This window comes from Salvelinus fontinalis, chromosome 23 (genome assembly GCF_029448725.1).
Source record: "Salvelinus fontinalis isolate EN_2023a chromosome 23, ASM2944872v1, whole genome shotgun sequence".
Lineage (NCBI taxonomy): Eukaryota > Metazoa > Chordata > Actinopteri > Salmoniformes > Salmonidae > Salvelinus > Salvelinus fontinalis.
The window spans coordinates 32,446,641-32,456,674 of NC_074687.1; positions in this window are offsets into that span (position 1 = coordinate 32,446,641).

Sequence of the window (10,034 nt, forward strand, 5' to 3'; positions counted from 1 at the left end):
AAACACGCCGACCCGACCGCCTGATTAATCGAATCCCCTCATTGTACATGTCCAATTTTTATTTTGATGTAACCTTTATTTAACTAGGCAAGTCAGTTAAGAACACATTCTTATTTACAATGACGGCCTACACCGACCAAACCTGGACGACGCTGGGTCAATGGTGCGCTGCCCTATGGGACTCCCAATCACAGCCGATTGTGATACAACCTGGATTCGAACCAGGGTGTCTGTAGTGCCAGTCAGCTGCGCCACTCGGGAGACAATCAAGTTGTTCCATATAACGACACCGCTTGTTTAATCGTCATTTGATTGGACAAAAAACAAGGAAAAGGCCATTCCTCAATTATTCTTACAGAAGCAGCGCCTTTATATTGAGATAGCTCTTCATTCTGAACATAATTAAAATTCCAATTAGAAGATGCTCAGGTCAGAAATTATAACACATACTGCTTGCAGTTAGAGAGGTAGGAGGTGAACCAGTTTAGGGCAGTCCCACAGATGGCAGTGTGCTCTCTGAGGTGCTGCTGTGTTCTACTGTGTCAAAAGCAACACGGAGGTCCAGAAGAATCAAGATGGTGGGGGATCCTGTATCTGCAGCCATGAGCAGGTCATTAGCAGCCGCCTTCACCAGGGCTGTCTGTGCATGGGTCTGAAGCCAGACTGGAGAGCTTCGTAAAGCTGGTTAGCGCTGAGGTGTGAGGGAAGTTGAGTTGCCACCATCTTCTCCAGGAATTTAGATATAAATGGGAGGTTGGAAATAGGTCTGTAGTATGAGAGGAGGTCTGGGTCAAGGGATGTTTTTTTGAGAAAAGCGGTGATGGCAGCAATTTTGAATAGTGACGGCACCTGCCCGCTGTGGAGGGACTTGTTGAACAGATTTGTTAAAAACTGGATGAGAGCAGCTGAACATGTTTTGAACAGTGATGTTGGAATAGGGTCGAGAGTGCCACTGGTAGTTTTCATTTTTTATATTAGTTTATATTAGCAAAGTTACTTAGAGAATGAGCAGATACGGGTGGTGGTGTAGGAGCCAGAGTGGGGTTCGATTTGGAGGATAGTATGTTCTCTCGGATGGTGTTGATTTTAGCCTTGAAGAACTCAGCAAATATATTGCATTGTTTGGTAGTTGCTGTGGGAGGGCCAGAGTCTGTAGGGTGGAGGAGGTGACTGATGGTGGAAAACAAGGTCCTAGGATTTCCTCGGTTGGTGTCTATCATGGCAGAGTAGAAGGTGGAGCGGGCTGCTTTAATGCTTTGAAATAGCAAGCCTGGTGGTCTTTTTGGTTTGCTCTAGCTTGCGGCCATGGGTATTCATCAATGATGTACTGTATATAAACCCTGGATTGCTGATGCTATATATTGGACATTGAGAGGCTTTGAAGCCACCGGTCGGTCATATTGGCACTCCCCAGTAGCAGCAGTCCTCCATAGGAATGAATGGAATTCTACAGTGTTTCAATCAAATGTTTCAAGGACGAAATTAAATGTATGGAAGTATTTTTGTTGTTATAGTGGGAACAGTAACATTTGTGCGCTACAATAATTTTTTTTAAGGAAAATGTTTTATTTTTATGTTTATTTATATAATATAATTATGTACGCATTAAGGTGTCTAATAGAATAAACGTGTCAAAAACAAATGTAGACATTAATAAGTGCATTTTTATAGCTTCCAAAATCTTTTTAACAATGGTAGAGGAGTAACAAGATTGCTGTGCGGTGGCTTCAATACAGCGCCCCCTGTCAGTCATCCAGGGTTTATACACATCATTAGTCTTCATGCAACTCAGCTCCTCTGTGAACCATGGGGATGACCATTGGAAGGACAGTTTACGTGTTTTTTCAGGGGCAAGGCTGTTTATGGTCCTTAGAGTGCTGTTATACAGGTCAACCATCACATCAGGGGTGGACTCATGACAGTCAGCTTGTAGGGCAGGGAAAACAGACTCCTGGAAGATGGGGGTGTCTAGGGACATGATGTTTCTGAATTGAATAGTGCGCTTTAATAGGCTCATTTTAATGGCTGGAATGGAATCAATGGAACAGACTCAAACATGTGGTTTCCGAGATGACGAACCAGCACAGGTGTAACCATACTGACTAACGAGGTGACACCAATTGGTGCGCCCCACGTGCTAACATCCAACCTCGAAATATAAAAACTAAAGCCAATTTCTTTGAAAAGTACCCCATAGGGAGTTTAACATTGTTATCGTCTTTCTGTTACTACTGGACAGCGACGTCTTTCTGCTACTACTGGACTTTTTGCAGGAACTTGCTGTGATTGTTGCGCTACTTACAGATTTGATCAGTGCGAACGTCGTTTTCTGGCTTTTGAGAAGACAAAGACCCTTTCGGTGCTAGCTGCTCCGGATTTTCGTTTTCCATTTGCTTTGTACACCGATTCCAGCGACGTAGGAGCAGGGGCCTACGTCGTGGGCTATACTCGACCTTGTCTCAGGATGGTAAGTTGGTGGTAGAAGATATCCCTCTAGTGGTGTGGGGGCTGTGCTTTGCAGATTCTCACTGGCAAACTCACACGTGCGGTGCAATCTGTATCGAAAAGCGTAAACGTGCTCCAACAGATTTGTTTTTGTGTTTAAGGTGTTTCCCTGCAACAACCTCTCTCTCAGCAAGCTCAAAGGATCTCTGACATGATGTCCAAACACAAGCTCATTCGGACTAAAACCAAGACATTCCTGAACAACCTCCTGGGCTGAAAACAGCGGGATCCATTCATCCCAGTCTTTCTCAAACTCAAAGCAGTAAGCTCTTAACATTGACTTCAAAGTCTGATAAAATCTCTCAAGAGCACCTTGAGACTCTGGGTGGTATGCACTAGAGGGGCAATGGGTAACACCCAATTGCTGTAGCAGTGACGGGAAGACCTTTGACATGAAATCCGAACCTTTGTTCGATTGCACTACCTGCGGAAGCTCAAACTCTGAAAATAATTTCACCAGGGCCTTAACAACACAGGGAGCTGTGATTTTTCTCAGTGGAATGGCCTCAGGGAAATGAGTGGCAGTGCACATGATGGTCAAGATAAAGTGGTTACCACTCTTTGCTTTGGGCAAAGGACCAACACAATCCACCAGAACCCTTCTGAAAGGTTTGTCCAAAGCAGGAATAGGCAGCAAAGGTGCAACAGGTTCAACTTGGTTCAGTTTACCCGTCCGCTAGCAAGCACAACAGGATTTATAGTAAGACACAGTATCCTGTTTCAGACCAGGCCAGAAGAATTTATGCAAGATACGGTCATACGTCTTGTTGACCCCAAGATGGCCTGTCATACTACCATTGTGAGCCAACCTCAGTATCTCTTGTCAAAGTGTAACTGGAACAAAAATTTGAGAAACAATGGGCCAATCGACTTGCCCAGAAGTGGCGCGAGAATGCCATTTCCTTATTAGAACACCATCTCTGTCAAAGTAACCCCCACAAATTTAATCAAACTCCTCCTCTGGACGTATCTCAGCGAAAAGAGGGGAAAAGGAAACATCTTTACTTTGTTCAGCAATCAGCTGCTTCCTAGACATCAAGTCCTACAAACTCGCTCACCTTTGGGGTTTCTTTTTTTTGTTTATTACCCCTTTTTCTCCCCAATTCCGTGGTATCCAATTGGTAGTTACAGTCTTGTCCCATCGCTGCAACTCCGATACGGACTCGGGAGAGGTGAAGGTCCAGAGCTGTGCGTCCTCCGAAACACAACCCAGCCAAGCCAAGCCGCTTCTTGACACAATGCCTGCTTAATAATCCTGAAGCCAGCCACACCAATGTGTCGGAGGAAACACCGCACACCTGGTGACCGTGTCACCGTACACTGCGCCCTGCCTGCCACAGGAGTCACTAGTGTGCGATGGTACAAGAACATCCCTGCCTTGCCAAACCCGGACGACACTGGCCCAATTGTGCGCCGCCCCATGGGTCTCCCATCACAGCTGGCTGCGACAGAGCCTGGACTCGAACCATGATCTCTAGTGGCACAGCTAGCAATCAATCAATCAATCAAGTTTATTTTATATAGCCCTTCGTACATCAGCTAATGTCTCGAAGTGCTGTACAGAGACCCAGCCTAAAACCCCAAACAGCTAGAATGCAGGTGTAGAAGCACGGTGGCTAGGAAAAACTCCCTAGAAAGGCCAAAACCTAGGAAGAAACCTAGAGAGGAACCAGGCTATGAGGGGTGGCCAGTCCTCTTCTGGCTGTGCCGGGTGGAGATTATAACAGAACTATGCCAAGATGTTCAAAAATGTTCATAAGTGACAAGCATGGTCAAATAATAATCATGAATAATATTCAGTTGGCTTTTCATAGCCGATCATTAAGAGTTGAAAAACAACAGGTCTGGGACAGGTGGCGGTTCCATAACCGCAGGCAGAACAGCAGCAAGGCCAGGCGGACTGGGGACAGCAAGGAGCCACCACGCCCGGCAGTCCCGACGTATGGTCCCAGGGCTCAGGTCCTCCGAGAGAAAGAAAGAGAGAAGGAGAAAATTAGAGCGAGCCAAGATTTTCAAAATGTTCAAATGACAAGCATGGTCAAATAATAATCAGGAATAAATCTATTGGCTTTTCATAGCCGATCATTAAGAGTTGAAAACAGCAGGTCTGGGACAGGTAGGGGTTCCGTAACCGCAGGCAGAACCGTTGAAACTGGAATAGCAGCAAGGCCAGGCGGACTGGGGGCAGCAGGGAGTCGTCATGCCCGGTAGTCCTGACGTATGGTCCTAGGGCTCAGGTTCTCAGAGAGAGAAAGAGAGAACGAGAGAATTAGAGAAAGCATACTTAAATTCACACAGGACACTGGATAAGACAGGAGAAGTACTCCAGGTATAACCAACTGACCCTAGCCCCCCAACACAAACTACTGCAGCATAAATACTGGAGGCTGAGACAGGAGCGGTCAGGAGACACTGTGGCCCCATCCGAAGATACCCCCGGACAGGGCCAAATAGGAAGGATATAACCCCACCCACTTTGCCAAAGCACAGCCCCCGCACCACTGGAGGGATATCTTCAACCACCAACTTATAATCCTGAGACAAGGCCGAGTATAGCCAACAAAGATCTCCACCACAGCACAAACCAAGGGGGGGGGCGCCAACCCAGACAGGAAGATCACGTCAGTAACTCAACCCACTCAAGTGACGCACCCCTCCCAGGGACGGCATGAAAGAGCACCAGTAAGCCAGTGACTCAGCCCCTGTAACAGGGTTAGAGGCAGAGAATCCCAGTGGAGAGAGGGGAACCGGCCAGGCAGAGACAGCAAGGGCGGTTCGTTGCTCCAGAGCCTTTCCGTTCACCTTCACACTCCTGGGTCAGACTACACTCAATCATATGACCTACTGAAGAGATAAGTCTTCAGTACAGACTTAAAGGTTGAGACCGAGTCTGCGTCTCTCACATGGGTAGGCAGACTGTTCCATAAAAATGGAGATCTATAGGAGAAAGCCCTGCCTCCCGCTGTTTGCTTAGAAATTCTAGGGACAATTAGGAGGCCTGCGTCTTGTGACCGTAGCGTACGTATTGGTATGTACGGCAGGACCAACTCGGAAAGATAGGTAGGAGCAAGCCCATGTAACGCTTTATAGGTTAACAGTAAAACCTTGAAATCAGCCCTTGCCTTAACAGGAAGCCAGTGTAGGGAAGCTAGCACTGGAGTAATATGATCAAATTTCTTGGTTCTAGTCAGGATTCTAGCAGCCGTATTTAGCACTAACTGAAGTTTATTTAGTGCTTTATCCGGGTAGCCGGAAAGTAGAGCATTGCAGTAGTCTAACCTAGAAGTAACAAATGCATGGATTAATTTTTCTGCATCATTTTTGGACAGAAAATTTCTGATTTTTGCAATGTTACGTAGATGGAAAAAAGCTGTCCTTGAAACAGTCTTGATATGTTTGTCAAAAGAGAGATCAGGGTCAAGAGTAACGCCGAGGTCCTTCACAGTTTTATTTGAGATGACTTTACAACCATCAAGATGAATTGTCAGATTTAACAGAAGATCTCTTTGTTTCTTGGGACCTAGAACAAGCATCTCTGTTTTGTCCGAGTTTAAAAGTAGAAAGTTTTCAGCCATCCACTTCCTTATGTCTGAAACACAAGCTTCTAGCGAGGGCAATTTTGGGGCTTCACCATGTTTCATTGAAATGTACAGCTGTGTGTCATCCGCATAGCAGTGAAAGTTAACATTATGTTTTCGAATAACATCCCCAAGAGGTAAAATATATAGTGAAAACAATAGTGGTCCTAAAACGGAACCTTGAGGAACACCGAAATGCACAGTTGATTTGTCAGAGGACAAACCATTCACAGAGACAAACTGATATCTTTCCGACAGGTAAGATCTAAACCAGGCCAGAACTGGTCCGTGTAGACCAATTTGGGTTTCCAGTCTCTCCAAAAGAATGTGGTGATCGATGGTGTCAAAGGCAGCACTAAGGTCTAGTAGCACGAGGACAGATGCAGAGCCTCGGTCTGACGCCACCAAAAGGTCATTTACCACCTTCACAAGTGCAGTCTCAGTGCTATGATGGGGTCTAAAACCAGACTGAAGCATTTCGTATACATTGTTTGTCTTCAGAAAGGCAGTGAGTTGCTGCGCAACAGCTTTTTCAAAAATATTTGAGAGGAATGGAAGATTCGATATAGGCCGATAGTTTTTTATATTTTCCGGGTCAAGGTTTGGCTTTTTCAAGAGAGGCTTTATCACTGCCACTTTTAGTGAGTTTGGTACACATCCGGTGGATAGAGAGCTGTTTATTATGTTCAACATAGGAGGGCCAAGCACAGGAAGCAGCTCTTTCAGCAGTTTAGTAGGAATAGGATCCAGTATGCAGCTTGAAGGTTTAGAGGCCATGATTATTTTCATCATTGTGTCAAGAGATATAGTACTAAAACACTTAAGTGTCTCTCCCGATCCCAGGCCTTGGCAGAGCTGTGCAGATCCAGGACAGCTAAGCCCTGGAGGAATACGCAGATTCAAAGAGGAGTCCGTAATTTGCTTTCTAATGGTCATGATCTTTTCCTCAAAGAAGTTCATGAATTTATTACTGCTGAAGTGAAAGCCATCCTCTCTTGGGGAATGCTGCTTTTTAGTTAGCTTTGCAACAGTATCAAAAAGAAATTTTGGATTGTTCTTATTTTCCTCGATTAAGTTGGAAAAGTAGGATGATCGAGCAGCAGTGAGGGCTCTTCGGTACTGCACGGTACTGTCTTTCCAAGCTAGTCGGAAGACTTCCAGTTTGGTGTGGCGCCATTTCCGTTCCAATTTCCTGGAAGCTTGCTTCAAAGCTCGGGTATTTTCTGTATACCAGGGAGCTAGTTTCTTATGACAAATGTTTTTCGTTTTTAGGGGTGCAACTGCATCTAGGGTATTGCGCAAGGTTAAATTGAGTTCCTCAGTTAAGTGGTTAACTGATTTTTGTCCTCCGACGTCCTTGGGTAGGCAGAAGGAGTCTGGAAGGGCATCAAGGAATTTTTGTGTTGTCTGAGAATTTATAGCACGACTTTTGATACTCCTTGGTTGGGGTCTGAGCAGATTATTTGTTGCGATTGCAAACGTAATAAAATGGTGGTCCGATAGTCCAGGATTATGTGGGAAAATATTAAGATCTACAACATTTATTCCATGGGACAAAACTAGGTCCAGAGTATGACTGTGGCAGTGAGTAGGTCCAGAGACATGTTGGACAAAACCCACTGAGTCGATGATGGCTCCGAAAGCCTTTTGGAGTGGGTCTGTGGACTTCTCCATATGAATATTAAAATCACCAAAAATTAGAATATGATCTGCTATGACTACAAGGTCTGATAGGAATTCAGGGAACTCAGAGAGGAACGCTGTATATGGCCCAGGAGGCCTGTAAACAGTAGCTATAAAAAGTGATTGAGTAGGCTGCATAGATTTCATGACTAGAAGCTCAAAAGACGAAAACGTCATTTTTTTTTTTTGTAAATTGAAATTTGCTATCATAAATGTTAGCAACACCTCCGCCTTTGCGGGATGCACGGGGGATATGGTCACTAGTGTAACCAGGAGGTGAGGCCTCATTTAACACAGTAAATTCATCAGGCTTAAGCCATGTTTCAGTCAGGCCAATCACATCAAGATTATGATCAGTGATTAGTTCATTGACTATGACTGCCTTTGAAGTGAGGGATCTAACATTAAGTAACCCTATTTTGAGATGTGAGGTATCATGATCTCTTTCAATAATGGCAGGAATGGAGGAGGTCTTTATCCTAATAAGATTGCTAAGGCGAACACCGCCATGTTTAGTTTTGCCCAACCTAGGTCGAGGCACAGACACAGTCTCAATGGGTATGGGTATGGCTGAGCTGACTACACTGACTGTGCTATTGGCAGACTCCACTAAGCTGGCAGGTTGGCTAACAGCCTGCTGCCTGGCCTGCACCCTATTTCATTGTGATGCAGTGCCTTAGATCACTGCGTCACTCGGGAGGCCCACTTTTGGTGTTTTCAAGGAGAGGTCAACTCAGGAGGTTTACCGAAATCAGGATAACCCATAAACGTCTCAGACAGATTGACCATGGTGGGATTGTTGACATCCTCCTCAACACTAGACTTGTTCCCGGTGACTTTCTTAGACAGCACGTGTAACGGCACACGCTGGGAACACTCTAGGGTACTTTCTGATTATCCATCAGGTTCCTATACTCTGGGTTCCTTACAAACGACAGGATTTGGCACGACCTTCCCTCCAGCCAAATCGTTTCCCAAAATGAATGAGACCCCTGTCACTGGTAGGCTAGGCCTCACTCCAACGATCAGACTCAAGTTCCACATTATACGAAAGAACTTCCATGAAACCCATCTCCACGCCTTGCACTAACACACTGTAACCAGTTGTTGAAGTGTCAGACAAAGGCAATACACCCTTCAAATGAATGACTGGGCTGCCCAGTATCTCGCAGTGTCTTCACCGGCTACTTAACAGCATTGCCACTCTGCAGAGACACGAAACCGTGTTCATGCACATCTGATCCAAAATCTTGTTTAGGAGCTACACCAGTCACAACCAGAAACTTAATGGGCTGGAGTGCTCCCACAAGAACAAACTGCTTTTTCTCTCATTTTTATGTTTTAACTTAGGACACAGAGACAATGTGTCCTTTCCCACGGTAGTAATGACAAACTGGCAGATACAAAAAATACTGTTTTGCGCCAATCCTTATCTTTGGGCACTGTAGAAAAGGACTGAAACCTAGCAGTAGGAGGTGACTTCTCTGGATTGCTTTTTTGCGTAGGGATAACTACTGGGTGCTTTGTTCATCTACAAGAACTGCAGCTTTCTCAGGAGTGAGATCCATAAATGTAGGTAGCAACCCTTTTCGTGAAGGCAATTTTTGAACTGCTTGAGAAGTATGAGTGTCTTTAAATCCTCAAAGTCCAAAAAGACAGGCTTGTTCCCTTAAGAACTTAACATGGCTTTGTGATTCCGTCTTTTGTAATTTACGGAATTGTTGTCTGTTGGTCTTGAGAGAGGTGGAGGGTTAACACCTTTACATTTACATTTAAGTCATTTAGCAGACGCTCTTATCCAGAGCGACTTACTTTAGTTGTCTCTCCGTATTTGATTTCTAGACACACAATCCTTTATCTGATCTTCCCTGTATTCGTTTTGCTGCACTTTTTGGTTTGCTTTTGTCTTGAAGTTTGGTGTGGGTTTTAATTTTGTTTACCTGTTCTTAGGCTAATTTAGTGCGTGCTCATGGTGGGTGTGTTTTAGGTACCAGTTGTTGTTTCTAGTCAACTTTCAGTGGACACCCCTGTTGTCACGCTGTATAATGATAGGAACCTAAAATAAAGTACGTCATGAAAACAATGAGGACGAAGCCCAAAAACAAACACGTATATATATATAACACAGGGATGTAACCCAAACAATAGAGTGAGGTGTAAACCTCTAGAAAATACACGGGACGAGACCCGTACACGGGACGAGACAAGTGCACAAAAACACGTAGCACGAAAGCCGATACAACGGAGCACAGGACCAACGGACATGGG